This window comes from Poecilia mexicana, unplaced genomic scaffold (genome assembly GCF_051168715.1).
Source record: "Poecilia mexicana isolate PSO_F unplaced genomic scaffold, ASM5116871v1 scaffold_2, whole genome shotgun sequence".
NCBI lineage: Eukaryota > Metazoa > Chordata > Actinopteri > Cyprinodontiformes > Poeciliidae > Poecilia > Poecilia mexicana.
Window position 1 is genome coordinate 11,631,961 of NW_028263371.1, and position 20,942 is coordinate 11,652,902.

Genomic DNA, 20,942 nt, shown 5'->3' on the forward strand with positions numbered 1-20,942 from the left:
GACAAAAGAGATCTAAAAAACTGGCGACCCTTTTAAACGTTGTAAACTTTTTAGTAAACTTTTAGCAGCCAGGATGCGCCGAGTGTTGGGATCTAATCCACCCGGATCAGGCCTGCGCGGTGCCGGGCAGGAGGATCACGGACAGCCTCACTGATCCGAGACTCCATCTGTTCTACGAGAGACAGAAACATTTGGCTGATGGTCCTAAATCTAGACTTTCAGAAAGCTTTCGATCGGGTCTCGCACCAGTACCTCCTCCAGGTACTGCAAAAAATAAAATAAAAAATAAATAAAAAAGGGTTTTCCTGGGAGGTTCATAGCCTGGGTGGGACTCCTGTACCGAGACATCTCCAGCAGATTCATGGTTAACGGGTTTCTGACAAAAGCAGTGAAAGTGACCTGCGGTGTCCATCAGGGTTGTCCGTTATCTGCCTTCTCTACTTGACCTGCATCGAGCCGCTGGCGCAGATCTGGAGAAAAGACCCACAGATCTCAGGTGTAACTATACCGGGGAGTGGAGGGCAGGCGGCGACATGTCTTCTATATATGGATGATTTTAGCATTTTATGTACACATCTTTTATCAGTAGACAGAGATTTTCATAATTAACAGACTGGTTCGGTGAAGCATCAGGCTCAAAAATAAATAAAGAAAAAACAAAACCACAATTTTACGGACCGTGGAAAAATAGTGAAAAAAATAGGACTTCAGTTTCAGGTAACTCAAGAAGAGCAAAACATATTGGGGGTTAAATTTGATAAAAATGGAGAAGGAAAAACAAACTGGACAGAAATAACATGAAGAGTTAAACAAAGACTAGGATTTAGGACAATGAGAAACCAAACAATAGAGGGAAAGATTTTAATAATCAAAGCAGTGATTTTACCAGCGTCTTTACTAACCAGTTCTGTTTTCATTCCCCTAGGAGAGATTTTAGAGCTGCAACGGGACATTTTTTATTTCATCTGGGACTCCAAATGGGAGAGATTGAAACGAGACATTATGACCAAACCCAAAGAGAAAGGAGGGAAAGGAGTCCCAGACCTGTACCTGTTTTTAGGCAGCCACTACACCAGCACTCACCTCAAACAAGCCATGAACATTTTTAACGACCCAAAAACAAACCAATGAATAGATTCTGGTTTGGATCATACCTGAGGAAACTCAAACTGAACCCCTGGAGCTTTTCACCCCAGCATACGCTTTTATACAGAAATAATTAGAGCATTTTAAACTGCAAGGAGAGGAGAGCAGGATTTTAACTAACCATCATTGACGGGCAGCACCGAGGTCGACACCGCCAGAGACGCCTCGTTCTGCATGGAGGACGTTTCGACAAGAAGGATCTCACCTACAAAGAATCCTGAGATCTGAGACGCTCTGTGGCCAAACAAACAGCGGGTCATTAGCTACCAGCTAGCAAACGCTGCTGCGGAGCGGAGTGCAGACCCCGGGTTGGCGTCTTTTCATTCTCCGAAGCCTTGAAGGGAGCGAGAAACTATAAGAAGGAAAGGACGGAATCAGAGAAACCGAGAGTCGTTTCAGCCGCTGCAATCAAGCAACTGCTGAGCAGGAGCCTACGGTGGCCGACAGGTGCAAATGCGCAGCAAAAGAGAAAACATGCAAACAAAAGAAAAGACACCCCCCCGAATCAAATGCAGCAAACAAAAAAGAAAACACCCCCGAATTAGAAAACACCCCCGAATTAGAAAACACCCCCGAATTAAATGCAGCAAACAAAAAAGAAAACACCCCCGAATTAGAAAACACCCCCGAATTAGAAAACACCCCCGAATTAAATGCAGCAAACAAAAAAGAAAACACCCCCGAATTAGAAAACACCCCCGAATTAGAAAACACCCCCGAATTAGAAAACACCCCCGAATTAAATGCAGCAAACAAAAAAGAAAACACCCCCGAATTAGAAAACACCCCCGAATTAGAAAACACCCCCGAATTAAATGCAGCAAACAAAAAAGAAAACACCCCCGAATTAGAAAACACCCCCGAATTAGAAAACACCCCCGAATTAAATGCAGCAAACAAAAAAGAAAACACCCCCGAATTAGAAAACACCCCCGAATTAGAAAACACCCCCGAATTAGAAAACACCCCCGAATTAAATGCAGCAAACAAAAAAGAAAACACCCCCGAATTAGAAAACACCCCCGAATTAGAAAACACCCCCGAATTAAATGCAGCAAACAAAAAAGAAAACACCCCCGAATTAGAAAACACCCCCGAATTAGAAAACACCCCCGAATTAAATGCAGCAAACAAAAAAGAAAACACCCCCGAATTAGAAAACACCCCCGAATTAGAAAACACCCCCGAATTAGAAAACACCCCCGAATTAAATGCAGCAAACAAAAAAGAAAACACCCCCGAATTAGAAAACACCCCCGAATTAGAAAACACCCCCGAATTAGAAAACACCCCCGAAGCAGCAATGGCGACAAAATAATTTTTGCTGTATTACACTTAAAATTACACAAATTTATTTTTTACAATGTTTTTAGGCGAGAATGTAGATGTATAGATCTGAAATATCTGCTCGGTTCATTAATAAATCACCTACTTCCAATATTGCTCCGACGTTTTCGGAGATGTCTTCTCCCGCTGCATTAACAGCCAGCTTCACTCGCAAGCTGTCAGCTGGCCGGGCGCTCCATGTAGATATTAATAAAGTATTTAATTTATTCCTGAGCAAATGGGTTTGACTGATTAAAGTTAAGCCTTCAAACATAGTTTATTTAACTGTAATGTCTTACTACCTGAGATCTGGAGAGTATTTGAAAATGAATAATATCCCTTGTATACATTAAACATTTTAGAATCAGACAGATTTTCTTTTTACTATGGAACAACTTTTATTACAAAAGGTGAAGAATAATACAGAAATAAAGAGTAAAAAACAACTGAGTCCGTTTTTTTTCCTTCGCTGCTCTGTGCTTCACGTTGTCACTGTTGCTAAGCAACATAACGCCGAGATGGAGGCTAGGCAGCTAGCCGGAGGCTACAGCTTCTCTCTTCTGGTCGTCCATATTCGTGGCCTTCGAAGGATCCGTCTTCTGTAGATCGGGCCGTTTCTCACATAGACATAATAAAAGGACAGACGCCTAATGGACCGCTCTCGTGTTATCAATACATACTTATATAAGTATACAAACATAAATAAATAATCATTAATACTGAATAATATACATTAGGCTATGCATGATTATGCACGCACACACACACACACACATATATATATATATATATATATATATATATATATATATATATATATATATATATATATATATATATATATATATATATATATATATATATATATATATATATATATAATGTTTTCCAGCCTACGAGTTCTGGTTTAAGAGTGATTCAGCAGCTGAGATTGGGTCCAAAATCCGATACGAGATTCATCCGTGCTGTGCAGTGAATCTGTCTCTCCCTTCTTCCTCACGTCGTAGGAAACCTTCAAAACAAAAACGGGACATTTTCGAGTTATCTTACGTTGACTGAGTTAAATAATTAAATAATAGCCATTGTCATCTGTGTAAACTTTGCTGGTGAATGTTATGATTTTTATAATATTGTTTCATTTCTATAGTAGGCTCTTGTATCAGATAATCTAATTGTTGGAGAATGACTTAAACATTTTAAGATTTACGGAATCTCGGTTAGCTGTCAGAGCGGGGGCTGAACACCAAGCACTATAGCTAGCATTAGCTGGTATTTCGCCAGTGGACATAAATACAGTATAGTAATATTCTAATCACAAAAATACACAGTAATATGTCCATCTTACTTGCGAAAAGTCTGTCGAGCCCTCACGTCAGTAGTCCGTCGATCCGATCAACAATATTCCGCAGTGCTGAAGGCATCTTCTGCTGTTTTGGTTGAGCAAAGCAAAGTGTATTTGCGCCGGAGCAGCCAATCGTGGGGGGGAGGGTGTACTCTTTTATTATGTCTATGCTTCGAAGGATCAGTTTCTCAGGGCCCTTGCAGAGCCTGAATTCGGACACAGCTATTTTTTGTTAGACTCCGCATAGTGGTCTGGAGCACTTCCGTTTTCAACACTTTTTGTTTGCTGCATTTCATTCGGGGGTGTTTTCTAATTCGGGGGTGTTTTCTAATTCGGGGGTGTTTTCTTTTTTGTTTGCTGCATTTAATTCGGGGGTGTTTTCTAATTCGGGGGTGTTTTCTAATTCGGGGGTGTTTTCTAATTCGGGGGTGTTTTCTTTTTTGTTTGCTGCATTTAATTCGGGGGTGTTTTCTAATTCGGGGGTGTTTTCTAATTCGGGGGTGTTTTCTTTTTTGTTTGCTGCATTTAATTCGGGGGTGTTTTCTAATTCGGGGGTGTTTTCTAATTCGGGGGTGTTTTCTAATTCGGGGGTGTTTTCTTTTTTGTTTGCTGCATTTAATTCGGGGGTGTTTTCTAATTCGGGGGTGTTTTCTAATTCGGGGGTGTTTTCTTTTTTGTTTGCTGCATTTAATTCGGGGGTGTTTTCTAATTCGGGGGTGTTTTCTAATTCGGGGGTGTTTTCTTTTTTGTTTGCTGCATTTGATTCGGGGGGGTGTCTTTTCTTTTGTTTGCATGTTTTCTCTTTTGCTGCGCATTTGCACCTGTCGGCCACCGTAGGAGCCTTAAGGAAGCGACCGGCAAAAACAAGCGAAATAATCCCTCCAAAAGGATCCAAGACCGACGGGAGACAAGATGAGGACTACGTATCACTCACGCAAGTCAAAGAGTTGCTGAGCCAGCAAAAGGAAATGTATATGGAGTTACTCCAACAACAACAGGACAATTTTAAAGGTTTTGTTAAAATCATTGTGGACACTACTAACACCAGAATGGACGCAATGACACGAGAACTACAGGACATTAAAACCAGTCTGCAATTTACACAGAAAGACGTTGACGATATTAAAGTAGAAAGTGTTAAGTACAAGGACCGAAGTGACACGTTGCAGTCAGACATATTTAAAGTATGTGAGGGCATGATGACTATCACTGATAAAATGGAGTACCTCGAGGGGCAATCAAGAAGAAACAATCTGGTTTTTGATGGAATTACTGAATCACCAAATGAGACTTGGACTGAGACTGAGGAGAAAATGAAAATTATTTTAAATGAAAAGCTAAACTTTCAACATAAGATCGAGATGGAGAGAGCTCACCGCACCGGTAAACCGAGAGGAGACAGACCCAGGCCCATTGTTGTGAAATTTCTACGATACAAGGACAGATCAACTATTCTGCAGCGCACCAAGGCACTTAAAGGATCTAAGATTTTCATCAACGAAGACTTCACGGATGCGGTAAGGAAAAGGAGGGCGGAACTAATGCCGGACTTAAAAGCAGCACGTCAAAGAGGAGACATTGCTTACCTACGTTATGATAAGTTGATCACCCATCCACGTACTAGTACCCCTAAATTATCCAATAATGTATGATAGACAGCCAGATATAGATGACGGTCACTACTGAAAGAGAAACATGCAACAGATCGCGGCCTATGAGGATATAGAGCTAACTGTATTCCAACAAAGAAACTATCATCAGCAAGATATTGAAACTGACATTGATCCTGATAACAATTTCTATAATGTCATCAATGATAGTTGTCACTATTACAGCGATGATCAGTTCAACAATAGGATTAAAACGGAACAAAAGCTGTCAATAATTCACTTTAATAGTAGAAGCCTTTATGCAAACTTTGACAGCATCAAACAATACATCCAACAACTTTCACAGACCTTCAATGTTATTGCCTTATCAGAAACTTGGCTCAATAGTGATAAGGGCATAGACTTTGAAATCAATGGTTATGAAATGGTTTGTAAGAACAGAGAAAAAATGGAGGGGGGGGGTAGCTTTATATGTTGACAAGAAGATTAATTATAAGTTGATCGAAACAATGTCAACTGTGATGGACAACATGTTTGAATGTGTGACTATAGAAATATTCGTGGAAAAAAAGAAAAATGTTTTAGTGAGTTGCATTTATAGAGCCCCTGGATCAAACATTGAAGTACTCAACAACTGGATAGAAGAAAAATTTATAACAATTAATCAAAAAATAATATTTTTTTTGTGGGGATTTCAACATTGACCTTCTTAATCCAAATAAACATAGAATGACTGAAGAATTTATTAACACCATGCTCAGTCTAAGTCTGTATCCTAAAATTACCAGACCCAGTCGCTTTACATCGCACTGCGCTACCTTAATTGATAATATTTTCACAAATGTGCTGGAAAATAATTTAATTAGTGGAATATTAATTAATGATATAACTGATCACTTACCAGTGTTCATAGTCTACGACTGTAAGTGCAAAACAGACGATCAAAAAATAGAGACGCATTACAGACGGGTTACGTCTGAAGAGACATTAAAAGCTCTAGAAGCTGAGTTGTTAGCATACGATTGGAGATTAATATATGGAATGAATGATGTGAATTTAGCATATGAAGAATTTTTAAAAACATTTAAAACACTGTATAACAAGCATTGCCCAATCAAACAATATAAGAGGAAAAGCAATCAAAAAAATGAACAGTGGATCACAAAAGGAATACAAAAGGCATGTAAAAAGAAAAACAAACTTTATAGAGAATTTCTAAAATATAGAACGTTTGAATTAGAAAATAAATATAAGAAATATAAAAATAAGTTAACTAATATTATAAAAACATGTAAAAAGGACTATTATCACAAATTACTGGATACTAATAAAAAAACATTAAGGAAACATGGAAGATTTTAAATAGAGTTATTAGAAAATTTTCTAACAATAATAACTATCCACACTATTTTATAGATAATGAACGGAATATTACTGATTTGAAAAGTGTAGTCAATAAATTCAATAGTTTTTTGTTAATATAGGACCTCAATTAGCAGGAAAAATAACGACTATAAATACTGCAACTCAGCAATATCAAATTGAGAATAATCCCAGCTCCTTCTATCTCAACCCAGTTTTAGAAGAAGAAATCATAAACATTGTGAATAAATGTAAAAATAAAACATCCACTGACTGTGATGATCTGGACATGAAAACTATTAAAATAGTAATTAAAGGAATCTCTAAACCATTAACTTATATCTGCAATTTATCATTTCAAACAGGATCATTTCCCAACAAAATGAAAATAGCTAAGGTCAAACCAATGTATAAAACTGGCAATAATCACCTCTTCACTAACTACAGGCCTGTCTCTCTTCTCCCACAATTTTCTAAAATCCTGGAAAAACTCTTTAAGAAAAGAGTGGAACAATTCATATAAAAACATTCGTTACTTAGCAGCAGTCAATATGGATTTAGAGCAAACCGGTCAACATCGCTGGCCGTAACTGACTTAATAGAAGAAATAACCAATGCAACAGATAGTAAGAAACTGGCAGTAGGGATATTTATAAATCTAAAGAAAGCTTTTGATACAATAAATAATGAAATCCTACTTAAAAAATTAGAACGCTATGGAATTAGGGGAGTAGTTTCTGACTGGATGAGGAGTTATTTAAAGAGCCGAAAACAATTTGTGAAATTGGGAGATGTGGAATCTGACTGGCAGGAGACTGTCTATGGAATACCACAAGGATCAGTATTGGGACCAGTTTTATTTAATCTTTACATAAATGATATCAGTAAAGTGTCCAATGTATTAAAATTTATCTTATTCGCTGATGACACAAATATTCTAGCCTCTGGTGACAATTTAGAACATCTTCTCTCAATAGTCACCTCAGAGATTAGTAAGTTAAAGATATGGTTTGACCATAATAAATTATCATTAAATTTGGACAAGACGAAAATCATGGTTTTTGGGAACTGTTACAAAAATACTGAAATCCAAGTTCAAATAGAGGACGTAACTCTAGAAAGGGTTTTTGCTAATAAGTTCCTCGGCGTAATAATAGATGACAAAATTAGTTGGAAACCTCATATTAAACATTTACAGGGTAAACTCAGTAGAAGCATATCTATATTGGCTAGAGCTAGACATGTATTGAATGCTGAATCACTTCATATTCTATATAACTCTCTGATTTTACCATATCTATCATATTGCTGTGAAGTGTGGGGAGTCAATTACAAGAGCTCTTTACATCCGGTAACCGTCCTACAGAAACGAGCCATTAGAATCATCCATAATGTTGGTTATTATGAGCATACAAACCCACTCTTCATAAAATCCAGAATTCTCAAATTTGACGAGCTTGTAGAATTTAAAATGGCTCAATTTATGTTCAAAGTATCTAAAAAGTTGCTACCTGAGCACATACAGAGTATGTTTTCTGAAAGAGAAGGGGGGGATAATTTAAGGGGTCACTCAAACTTAAAGATCCGCAAGCTGCGAACAACAAGAAAAAGTTTCTGTATCTCAATTAAAGGTGTAAAGTTATGGAACAAATTAGATGAAGATTTAAAACAAAGCAATAGTTTAATACAATTCAAAAGAAAATATAAGGAGGTCATTTTCAATAGAGATAGACATGAGTGAGAGAAAGCAATAATGTGTGTATTGAAGATAACAACTTGGTGTAAGGGTTTGGAAAGACTAACCAGTATAAAAAGGGATAATGTATAGGTAAATATCAGTAATTGCTGACTGCCACTTTGATTTTCACTTGACTTTGATTTTCTTTTAAATAACAGTAGTACTGTAAGTTTTCAAGTGTTTAGGGTTTTTTTTTCTTCTTCCTACCCCATTTTGAGCATGATATGTTAAGGGAAACAGATATCTGTATTTTCTTTTTTTTATTCACTTCTTGTTATTGTGCACTATTTTATTTTTTTATTTGTATCATGTTCGAATAAATTTCAAATTTCAAAAAAATCGTTTTATTATTTCTGTTGTGCAGGACCGGGAACCAGTGACTCCAGTGCGCGGCCTCCTGTTCGGAGACGCCGCCACGGTTTGGCGCAACGTGAGCCGTCCCGTCCTTCCGAACAGACTCCAGGACCTGTCCTGGATGGTGGCTCCTGAGATCCTCCTGGTCAGAGCCGTTATGGACTCCCGCGGCATGTCAGCGACGTCCATCTGCCCCCGACCCGGTTGTGGCGCCGGAGTCGGTGAGACACCTGCTGTGGGAGAGCAGCGCTGCCAGGGACCTGTGGGCAAAGGCCACAGGGCTTATTGCAATTCCCATACTTGCCAGCAAGGGAGGTCCTCGACACACAGCTAGTGCTGTACGGGGTGAGCCACCGGAAAATGGTGAAGAAGGACTTCGCAGAGATGTGGCTCATCCCTAGCCACCATCAAAGACTCCATATGGACCTCCAGAAACTTGCTGGTAAGCAGGAGCAGGCAGATGCCCCCCGTGGCTGTGATCCGAATGGCGGCAGCAAGAAGGGAAACAATCAGAGCTGCAGGTGGCGCCAAGGACACAGCCACTAAGAAGAATCGCCTGACCCTCCATGGACGAAGGAGCCGACGCTCCACGGACGGAGGTCCCAGCAGCGGCGGCCTGGATCTCCAGGTGAGGCAGGAGGGAAGGAGCAGCAGGAGGTTTTCTCCTCTGGGCATCAAGCGCTGTTTGGAAGGACGGGACGGATCCGAACCTTGTAAAGAGTCACCAGTGGCGCAACTACACATTATTCAGGTGGATGCGAAAACATAAATCGGCCCGGCCCTCCACTATGTTTACTGTTTCTTATGCGGCTCCATGGAAAAAATAAGTGACCTGATTTAGAGGTCGGAGCAGCTGTTTGGTTTTAATCTATTTACATATCAATCTATGAAAGTATTGATTATTTTGGTGATGATATGGAAGAGAACAACACAAGCAGCAGAACCAAACTAAAGTCCAATTTCTCCCAGAGAGACGATTAAAGAGACTTTGACTCTAAAGAACCAGGATAAACGGGTCGGTCCAAGATTCCCACTGAGAGAACAAAGGTTTGAACTTCCTGCTTCTCTGTTAGTTTGAGTCCAAATGTCAGAAAATCAAAGCTTCGTCTGTTTCCTGTGAAGATGTGAAGAGCTGAAGGAGAACCGGGCTGAGTTCTGGTTCTGGTTCCTCCACAGAGAGAAAACCCAGAGGGAGGAAAACAAGAAGAAGTGAACACTCACCCTGATCCAGACTCTGCTCTGCTGCTACATGAACTTTGACCCCATGTCTCCTGATCTGATCCCTGACTCCACCTGAGGCTCCGCCCCCTGCCCAGGTGACTTTAAACACCTTTAATGTTTTCTTGCCTTTGAATCAACATTGAGCTGAGGTGGAAAACTCTAAGCTTAAACTTTTTCAGGGTTTTTTCCTAATATTTAGTTCATTTCCTGTCAACTTATCAATACAGGAAGTAGTTCAGCAGGGGCGTAGGAATAAGTTTACAATTGGGGGGGACACATGTCGGAAATCTGAGATTCGTAAATATTCAACAGAAATATATCTTAAGTACGCTACTTAAAAAAAAGGCTATTTAATCTTTTACTTTATTCCTTTATAAATTGTGTCTTGCAAAAATAATGCATTTAAAATTTACATAATGCATTTGTTCATAAGATGTGAGCATATCACCAAACAAAATGACTGGAGTCTTTTATTAAGCAAAGGGAGATGTCTTTCAAGGGCTTCAGCCCTTGGCATATTTAGTGTCCGCATACACACTAGAAAATCAAATATTTCAGTTGGATTAAAAACAATTCAGTAGGCCACACAAGTGCAAAGTTTGATATGTTTTATTTTGTCAAACTTGCAATAATGGTCAAAAATGAATTTATATAGGTTGACTGACCATAGAACCATTTCTTTGATTAAACAAAATTCTGAGATGAAAGAGCCCTCACAGACAATGTAGTGAACAAATTATTCACACTTTTAACATTAAGTAAAAGAAGAAAAGAAAATCAATCAAAATATGCTTATTCAGTTTGTCGAACTGTATGACTAATTAAACCAAATCAAAAATGAAGAAATATTTACCAACAATAAATACACATTTAATAGACAAGCTTTTTAACTCACTGACTACAGTGTGCTTCAACTGTTGGAAAAGCAGTTAGCACAGAGATTATAGGCCACATAACCCTAGGTAGAGATCAACACCCCTGTGCTTCTGAACAATTGCACTTTACAGCCATGCATTTATAATTCGCCAAAAATGTGCCGGAAACATAAAAGGATGGCAAACACTGGCTTAGGCAAAAGAGCCAAAATGTTTTTTCCGCCTTTCATTTGCAGCCACAAATTGCTTGCAAACTGACTTCTTGTCCAGTAAATCAAGTTTATCTTTATGTACATGACAGACAGCAACATGATTAAGCCTGTTTTGAGTCATTGTAGACCGGAGCCACGTTTTGAGTCTACGAAGCGCACTGAAACTTCTCTCTGCCTCAGAGGATGAAACAGAGACCACCAAAAGCAACCTAACCAGAGTTTCCACTTGCCCAAAAAGTCTACGGACCTCTCCAGGCAGTCCACCAATGATCCCTGCAGCTTCTGCGCTGTTGCTAAATGAGTAGTTCAGTCTAAACATAGGAAGTTGCACTGAAAGTAACTCTCTATTCAACTCTGGGTATTTCCCAATGACTGCAGCATCAATCGTTCCACTGAGAAGTGTCTCTTCCAACTTTTGCAAAGTCAGCAAGTCATCCTGGTTAAATAGCCCAGTGAGCTGTGCATCTACAACATCCAATACTTTAAAGAATTCACCTCTGTAGTGGTCATTGGCACATTCAGGTTGATGTGTCTTAGCTCCTTCAGTGAAGCGTTTTGGGGGTGGCCTTCTCTGTGTAACTGTGATGGGTTTAACACCCAAAGACTGAACCTCAGCCATCGCCTTTTCAAACAGAGTGTTGAAACTTTCTTGATTTCTTTTAGCCTTAAGTGAAGTCTGAACAACTTTCACAGCAGTCCTCATTCCAGCAATGGTTTGAGTTCTCTTCTGGAAAGAGATGCTCAGGCATTCAAGCTCATCAATCACAGGTGAGGCAAGGATGAGACCCAAAACTGTTTTACCTTTCCTAAACTGCCCCAGCAGTCCATTAGCAGTGGATGCTGTGTTTGAGGCACCAGAAGCCATCTCCTGCAAGCTAGCCAGCACTGACCCATACTGTGACAAAACATCTCTGATTGCTTTGCTCCGTACTGCCCATCTTGTGGGGCAGAGGGGTTTTATTGCAGTGCACGATGGATTCTCTGTATGTGCTGTTGCTGCATGGATTGCCTTAAACTTCCCTGACTGAGAGAAAAGAACTCCAAGCTGGTTCACCCAATCCAATGAGTCTCTGTTCAGAACTGAGGCTAAGCAAGCTTTCTGTGCAATTAAATTAGTGCAGTGTGCTCCACAATGAACAAAAAGTGCTAGTGGCTGCTCTTGCTTTATCAGTGCCTGTGCACCTGCATGCTTCCCAGACATATTGGCTGCTCCATCATAAGTTTGACCTCGTAAACCATGCATTGGTAAGTTTAATCTGAGCAGCACATCTTTAACAACAGCAGCAAGGCTTTTTCCTGTTGTTTCAGAAACTGAGTACAAGCCAATAAACTCTTCATGGGGCTTCATGTCACTGTCAATGTATCGCAGACAAATGCTTTCTTGTTCTTTCCCAGAAATGTCCTGTGTTCCATCCATAATAATTGCAAACTCAAAAATTGGTAGGTTTCTGATTGTATCTGCTATTTCACTGACAATACTATTGCTCATAGAACACAAGATTTCATTCTGTATCTGTGGACTTAGGTATTCTTTCTGAGACCTCAGCAACCACTTAGCCAAAAGGGCATCATCTTCTGCCAGATTTTTTAACAGTTGATACAAATTGCTGTCATCATCGTCATGCCCTCTCAAAGCTTGTCCCTGCCGTACCAAATATTTTATGGAGCTCACAATTTTCTCCAGACAGTGCCTATTGTCACCTTGCTGAGTTGCCAAAGCACTGGATAATTGGGCATTTATAGGATGACTTTCTTGTGCAGTCACAGAAACAGCATGACGATGTGTGTGACTATTTTCATGTGCTTTAAATTTTTCGCATGCTTTTTTCCAATTTTTAAATCCAGAAGTGATAAAGGCGGGTTCGGATTTTGCACCAAATGGTGTGAGTTTGTCCTGGTAAATTGCCATGCAATAAAAACACAAAATGCCATTTTTCACTGCATCATAATGTAGCCAGGGAAATTCCTTGTACCACTTTCCTTGGAAATGTAAAGTTCTGTTGGCTAGAGCTTGAGGGTCTATGAATTTTGGATGTGGCTGATTTGGCTCTGTTCTCTGTCCACTGACTTCAGAGTCTCTCAGCTGTGTGTCCCTAGTCTGAACTCCCTAGAAGGAAAAGTTACAATGTCACTCAATGCCCCTGAACTACACTTACTACAAGCAAAAGATTAAAATTTTCAACTTTTTTTGTGGACTCTCATGAAGTATCTACTCGTATGAGTTACTCTATCTTACCTGTTGATCCACTCCTGTCTCTCCCTCACTCTGACTTCCTGCCTCTAGCCCAGTTGCACTATCCTCTCCTTTTCCTGTCTCCTTTGTGCTGTCCCTGCATTGTTGCTCCTAAACATATGAGATGGTTTCAGAAATGAGGTACAGCTCTTGAGCCTAACATGGCCAATTTTAAATCAAACAAAACATTTTATTTGTCACATTACAGACTTTACGCGCAGAGTTAATCGCAGAGGCAAATAAAATAAATCCATTAAAATCCTTTCAGAGTATTATCTTATGGACTCTGAACTAAAGTCTTTCTGACAGGGAGCTGACAGTGTGTTGAAGAATTATGGACAGGGTGCTTTGAAGCATCTGGTTCAAAAACGCATTCTAAACCTTTGGTAGAAATCCATCTATCCTTCCATTTTCTGTACACCCTTGTCCCTTAGTGGGGTCTGGAGGTTCTGGTGTGGGGTACACCCTAGACAGGTCGCCAGTCTGTCCAGACCTTTGGTAGAAATGGCGCCTTTAATTCCAGTTTGCAGTACAGAACAGAGAAAACTACAGAGTTGTCAATGTTGTGTTAATCTATTTATAGTCTAAAAAGAGGAGCCAGCAGTTTATTTGAGGAAATAAAGGTGCAGAAGTTAATTTGTTGGTTAGCCGCTGCTAAGAATTAAAATTAACTCTCCCTGTGGTTTTAACTAACGATCAGGAGCGCGGCAGGTATAATATCTGTCCATTTCGGCGAAGCAAAACCACGCAAAAAATAAAAAATCCTCGTAAAACGCACGCCCAGACCGGGCTAATTTCAATTGTTGTGTGACTGTTACTCACACTGACGTTACTCTTTTTAAAAAAGCTGAGCAAGTCCTGCTGCTGTTTCAGCCTTTTAGTTGGTGGTGGCATTGTACTGAAATGAGATATATATATATAAAAAAAAGACATTTTGGCTAGCGTAGCAAACGTCTAGAGAAAGTTAGCAGTTAAATATTGGATGAGTGATCATCCCAAGACTAAGATGATTAAACCAAAAAGATTCAGTTCCTATATATGAAAGTGAACTGACAACAAGACGTTATAAATAAGCAATATTCATAGCAGCATTCCCGACAGACCATTTTACCTCATTCGCAAGTTTCTGACTTCTGTGTCGCTGTTTCCCTCCCTTCTGAGTGCTCACTCAGCAGTTCAGAGAGGGGAGGGGGAGTACCGTGACGTAACGCGATGCTGCGCCTTCAAAATAAAAGCACGCTAGTTAAAAAAATGTCAAAATCCAATATTTTGCGGTACAATTTTTTGGGGGGGACATATCCACCTGGCTTCAATATTGGGGGGGACATGTCCCCCCCGTCCCCCCCGCTTCCTACGCCGCTGTAGTTCAGTAAAACAGGAAGTAATCAGCAGAAATCCTGGGAGGAGATCTGATCGCTTTAGTTCAGCTTTAATATTTCTGTTTTTGTTTCTAGTCTGGAAAACATTCGGCTCCATTTCTAGACGGATCGTTTTCTGACTGCTTCCACTTCTTTGAACATTAACCTTCATGCCGCCAACCCTACTGCAAGGGTCAAAGGTCGATTCCTCTTTATTATCCTGGTGGCAATTCATTTTACAGCAGGCAGTAAAAACAGGAACAAACCAAACTCTCAACATCCAAACAGCTCCACAGGTTACAAAGTGCAGCTGATGGTGTGAGAGACTGAAGCAGCTGGTTCTGATGGTGAATCTGTAGCTGAAGGAGGGAAACAAGGTCCGTCCTGATTGGACGACTCGGATCCATCAGAACAGTTCACTACAGTCAGAAAAGATATTGAACCATAAATCTTTACGACTCTCTAAAGGCTCTTCTGGTTCAAACTGTTGGCAGCAACAGGTTTAGTTTGGTAATCAATAACTATCAATAAGAGCCTGAAGGGCAATTATGATAAAAGTTGATCATTTTGATCATCAAGTCTGGGCTCCAGCTGATTATCAGGAATCAATATCCAATCAGCTCTCAGCCTCTCTTACTGTTTATGAATATCAGCTGTGAGGCTTGGTATTATTGATCCACATGGAGAGAAAAATACTTCAAACTTTTTAACAAAGCTGTTAACATTCAACTAAAATACTCAGTAAAAATGACAAGGAAAGCTACTAACCTTTGATTAGGACGTTTTTAGAATGGAACCAGACTAAAGAGTGAACCGGGTCGAGATGCGCCGCAGCGCTCAGTGGAAACAAGGCATTAGTGACCCGAACCAGCAGGAGAGAGAAAAAGGAAAGATTCTCTAAAAGCAGAATAAAACATGTGGATAAAAGCTGCTGAGCTTTTAAACACAAAGTCAGTCTGGAGTTCAGATCAGCAGCAACAAAGTATTTCTGCTGTCGCCATCTTTCCACAGCCTGGTTCTGAATGAAGAGCGGTTCTGATCCAATCGGAGCTCAGCTCTTTGACTTTTAAACATGAATGATTCAAAATGATGATGTTCAGCTGCTGAGCAACTGAGTCGCCACAGGACCGAGTTTACCGTCGTCACTGTGGAGTCAGAAAACCAGAAGAAGGAACCTGCTGGGAACCAGAGGGTCCAATGGGACCAAACGCCTTCAGCCTCACCTGGTACCATCACAGGGTTCAGGAAATAAATCCATCCAGCAGCAATGAGAGCAGAACTGATGCTGGAAACTCTCTTCAACCATCTGCTGAATCCAACCAACGGCAGAGAAAGTGAGAGCAAACGATGGAGCGATCTCCCACAGCCGATCAGACACCAGGTGCTGCAGCATCGGCCGCTCTGCTCCTCCTCTGGGCCCAATCAAACAGGTCCGACTCATCCTGGACACCATCAGAAGCAGCATTTTAACTGGCTGTGCAGCGACTTCATAGCAGGAGACGATTCAGGATTCAACTCTTCTGGAAGGAAAAACTACTGAGTCCTTCCAGCTGCAGAGACAACGGAGGATAAAGCTGAGACCCAGTGTTGTGTTCAAGACCACCTAACCCGAGACCGAGACAAGTGTAGCAGCATAAATGATGCGCTGCCACTTTAAGGCCAATTTCAGCTGCTGCATATAAGCAAGCCTTCACCTGTCATGAGGCTGCTTGCGTCGTGACGTCAACCAAATCTGCTTCCTTTGTTTGCACTGTTCTGGGTAAGCGTGGCTGTTTTATTGTTTGTTGGCTTTAATAATTGCTAGTAATACTAATTGGTTTATCTGCTTAGCCTCCTTTGCTGCACCTCCAATATTTGGACCGATCTGTCCGTTTATTCATTTGCTGACAGTAAGGTAAGGGCTTAGCGTGGCTAAGTAGCGTCTATCCATGTAAACAAAACCTTCACATAGCGTTTTCTTACAGTTGCACTACATCTAGGTGGAATTGGGGATCTGATTATTTGGCAGTGCAGTCATTTATCAGTTCACAGGTAAGCAGCTGCTGCAAGTTATGTTTTTGTTAGCAGTTGTATTAATAATTTGCTCTATTCTTCTTAGCCTTCTGACTCATCAGCATTGCACCTGGAGTGACACTCGCTGCTGTTTTGCCTACTTATAAATTGTTTTAAAATACTAATCTGCACTTTCCTTGGAGATAAAGTGCAACATTGTAGGGCTTTTGTATCTCTGTTTTACTTGTATTGTTTCATTTTCTTGTCTGTCTTTTAGGGACTGAGGCTTCTGTGGTGGCGGTGGTGACCCCTGGTGGCGGTGTCTTGTCTTGTGTGTTTTGTTGGAGCACCTTTTTCTTTCTTTGTTTGCTGTGTTTTTGTAGTGTCCAGGGTGGTCCCCTTTTTCTGCACTGGATGTTGCCCCTTCCCTCACTACTTCCCCCATCGGTAAGCCTCAGTTTCCTTTGACATTTAGACATTTTATTATCTTGTCAAATGCATTCACTGTTTTAACCATTCAATTTCAGATTATTAGAAATTAAAGATATATTGAAGTTTAATAAATTTTGTAGAACTTTCTGAATCTTGTCTCCTCATTTCCAGTAGAACTTACCTGTGTCCTTACTTATCATATTTTCCTGGATTTATTCCAGGTGGCGTTGTTGGTCATCGTAACCTTTAATATTTTATATTTGGGTTCATATTAAGAAAATCCACCCCCCAGGTTGCCACACAAGACCAAGACTTTTGGGGTCCGAGACCAAGTCAAGACCAAGACCGAGGGGAGTCGAGACCGAGTCAAGACCAAGACCAGCGGCCCGCGCTACATGACACAATAAAATGTAAAATATGATCGAAATTGCTTCTCAAAATAATCTGAAAGATCCATATTACCATAAAAACACCTAGATATTAAATACTTAATACATTTTACCAATATTAAATATTCCATTTCTGTGCTAAAATGTGTGATGGTCTCGTGCCATCCCTAAAAACATAACGCCCTGGGCATTTGCCCATATTGCTCACGGTGTTCTGTCAGATCAGCATACGTTGTCAGATAGTCGTACGCTTAGCTCAGATTTGCATACGCTGTCATTACCATATGATTTTATTTAATCAGCAACATAGGATCATGACATAGATCATCATACACTTGGTTATTAACAGTTATTAACAGGTGTATGGCATCCAGCTGCAGCCAGACCTGCTTTAAACACACTTTGAAACCACGACAACGCATGTATATCCATCTCGTTATCACATTATGTCATATTTTAAACAATTTAATGACTTATTTTCGTCATAACTTGTTGCGTATACTGACAACTCCACTGACGGTCGGACTTCTTAATGCGCATGCGCTGGCATGGTACTCACTGCATGTATGCTATTCTGACAGCGTATGGCTATGTGATAGAACACCGGCTATATCTGTCAGACACGTCATTACCATAAGATTTCATTTAATCAACAACATAGAATCATGACGTAGATCGTCATACACTTTGTTATTAACAGTTGTATGGCATCCTGACTTAGCGGTTAAGTGAGTTTTACACGGTCGTGTGTTGTAGCTGACTCCAGCTGCAGCCAGCCCCTGCTTTAAATACACTTTGAAACCATGACAACACATGTATATCTTTATAGTTATCATTGAAAACAATTTAATGACTTATGTTCATCATAACTTGCTGCGTATGGTGAACTGACAACTCCTCTGATGGTCGGATTTCTTAATGCTTAATGCATGTATGCTAACCTGACAGCGTATGGCTATCTGATAGAACAACGGCTCTCAGTGAGTGACACTCCAGTCCTATCTAATAAGTAAAGAGCCGTGGAGAAGAATCGACTGTTTCTGAATGTCACCTCACTATATTGCAGACTTTTGGACATAGCGTTGTCCCATATATGCGACAAGTCAGTCAACACCTCCGCACAATAATTCAGCACAGTGAGTGATAACATTTTTCATCACAATGCTTATGTGTCTCTGTACAGCTAGCTTTGCTAACATCACGTTAACGGAGCTTACCTTCTTTGAGCTACTTTTCTAAGTGACGACAAAAGTTAGACGTTGTCTCCACTGTCTGTGAAAGAGAAGCGCTGCTGAGTTAACTGTGGCCATTGGATTTCTTACTATTTATGCAGCGCTATTATATTACTGACGATTAGACAAACATTTTCTGCCGCTGAGAGGTAACCGCTGCGCATGTCCTGGAGCGCCGCGCGCGAGTGAAAGGTGGGGAGGGGAGGGGAGAGTAAAACGTGAGGAGGGGAGGGGGGAGTAACAGAAACACTTAGTTGCTTGGATTTTAATCGGCGCGTTTTGCATCCACTGAAAACAAAGATGTTAACAAATAAACTGGACAGTATGCTGCACGTTTAGTGATATTTTCACAGTTGCGGTCTTGACTGGTCTTGAAATAAAATGCCGAGTCCTCAGAGCCCGAGACCGAGACAAGACCGAGACCAAATGCGGTCGAGTCCGAGACGAGACCGAGACCATCAAAAAATGGTCTTAAGACCGGTCTTAAGACCAAGACCAACTTCGAGTACCACAACACTGCTGAGACCAAATGTGGTCCAGAGCAGCAGAACCTCAGCATGGTTCACTGAAGGACAAGGAAAAAGGAGCGTCTGAAAAATTACTAGAGGAAAAAAGGATTTGGTGAAAAAGCTTCTCATGTTCTGAGTCACTGATCAAAACATCAATTCATATTTATAAATTACATGATGATGATAGTAATTTTTATTTCACAAACATTTCACCTCCCAGACAAATTCGTCACCCCTGTTTGTCCCTGAACCTTTGAATAATAACCATTTTGAGGCTTTTCTTAAAATACGTCATGCTTGGACTTTGCTTCAACACTGAGTTTGATCCAAATCTTCACACCAATTACTGAGACGCACATTATTTTCATCGTTGTTCCAACAGGTGAAGTTCTGAAGTTGAGGTTTTCTCTATAGTCATATCCACCCACTCTATCCGTAACAATTTTGGAATATTTTAATAGTTTGTTTCTAGCTTTGTACATCTTCAGTTCCAGTACTGGGCCCTGAGGAACACCACAACCATTACCAAAGCATGAGGAATGGAAATCACCCATTTGCACAAATTGTTGCCTGTTGCTGAGAAAACTTTTCATCCATTGCAAAACTCCTCCTCTTAAACCATAGCTCTCGAGTTTCTTGATGAGTATTTCATGATAAATTGTATAAATGCTTTTTTAAGTCAATAAATACCCTAACAGCAGGTTTCTTTGTATCTAGTGAACAGGTAGCTCCTTCTGTTATTGAAGAACTTCCATTCCTGTGGATCTTTGTGACCTAAATCCAAACGGACTCTCAGTGAGTTGTTGGTGTTTATGAACAAATCTATCAAACCTGGCAACAAATATTTCCAAAATTTGTAACTTTAAATATAAAAGTTTGGAGGAAATGTTGGTATTATAAAGAGTAAATGAAATTAATTAATATAAATAATACTGTCAGAATAATGAAATAAGGTAAATGTATTTATAAATCAGTTTATCTCTAAATAAAACGTATAAATTGTAACAGAAACTGTAGATGTGTGTCTGGTGAATTTTAGTCTAAAACAAGTTTGTTCTTCGTTCAGTGAAGTTCCTCTCAGCGAGTCGAGGAGCCAGAAAATTTACTGAAGTCAGAGTAAAAATACTTCAAAATAAAAGAAATCAGGAAAAGTACAGCGTAGTAAAAATACTCTTTAAGGCTCATTTTTACAAAAGATTACTGGAGTAAAAGTAACTGAGTAAATCTAACTGCTCAGAAACAGACTTCAGATCCATCTGGACCAGAACCAGAACTTTGACTCTAAAGAAGACCAAGAATCCTGATGCATGCTGGGAGTTTTCCTCTCTGTCAGAACCAGAACCTTCCAGAAATTCAACAATCATCTGGGCATCTGCTTTGGTTCCAGAGGTCAGAGGTCAAACTGTGACTGGTTCTGCTGGGTGGAACCAGAACAGAACCAGAACCAGAAGCTCCTGCGGGAGAATATATCAGTCTGAATTTATTGAATGAATAAAATATACAAATTTCACTCTTTGAATGGAAACAATGACTTCAATGAACTTTTTGTGATGTTCTAATTTTTTGACCTGTAGTTTTGTAAACAATTTGCTGAACAGAAAACACAAAGAA

At 40.1% G+C, this 20,942-nt stretch overlaps 1 long non-coding RNA gene and 1 pseudogene across 2 annotated transcripts; both read left to right on the forward strand.

The window, feature by feature from the left end:
* The first annotated feature begins 5,175 nt into the window (after window positions 1-5,175).
* On the forward strand, window positions 5,176-9,510 carry LOC148160409 (uncharacterized; annotated as a pseudogene).
* Window positions 9,511-16,417: 6,907 nt separating this feature from the next.
* LOC148160410 (uncharacterized) lies at window positions 16,418-17,352 on the forward strand. Of its 2 annotated transcripts, XR_015764841.1 has the most exons (4): window positions 16,418-16,536; window positions 16,608-16,671; window positions 16,742-16,808; window positions 16,876-17,352. It is a non-coding gene; the product is annotated as an uncharacterized LOC148160410 (long non-coding RNA). The 2 variants fall into 2 exon arrangements; XR_015764840.1 differs by having other exon boundaries at window positions 16,418-16,808.
* The last annotated feature ends 3,590 nt before the right edge of the window (window positions 17,353-20,942 follow it).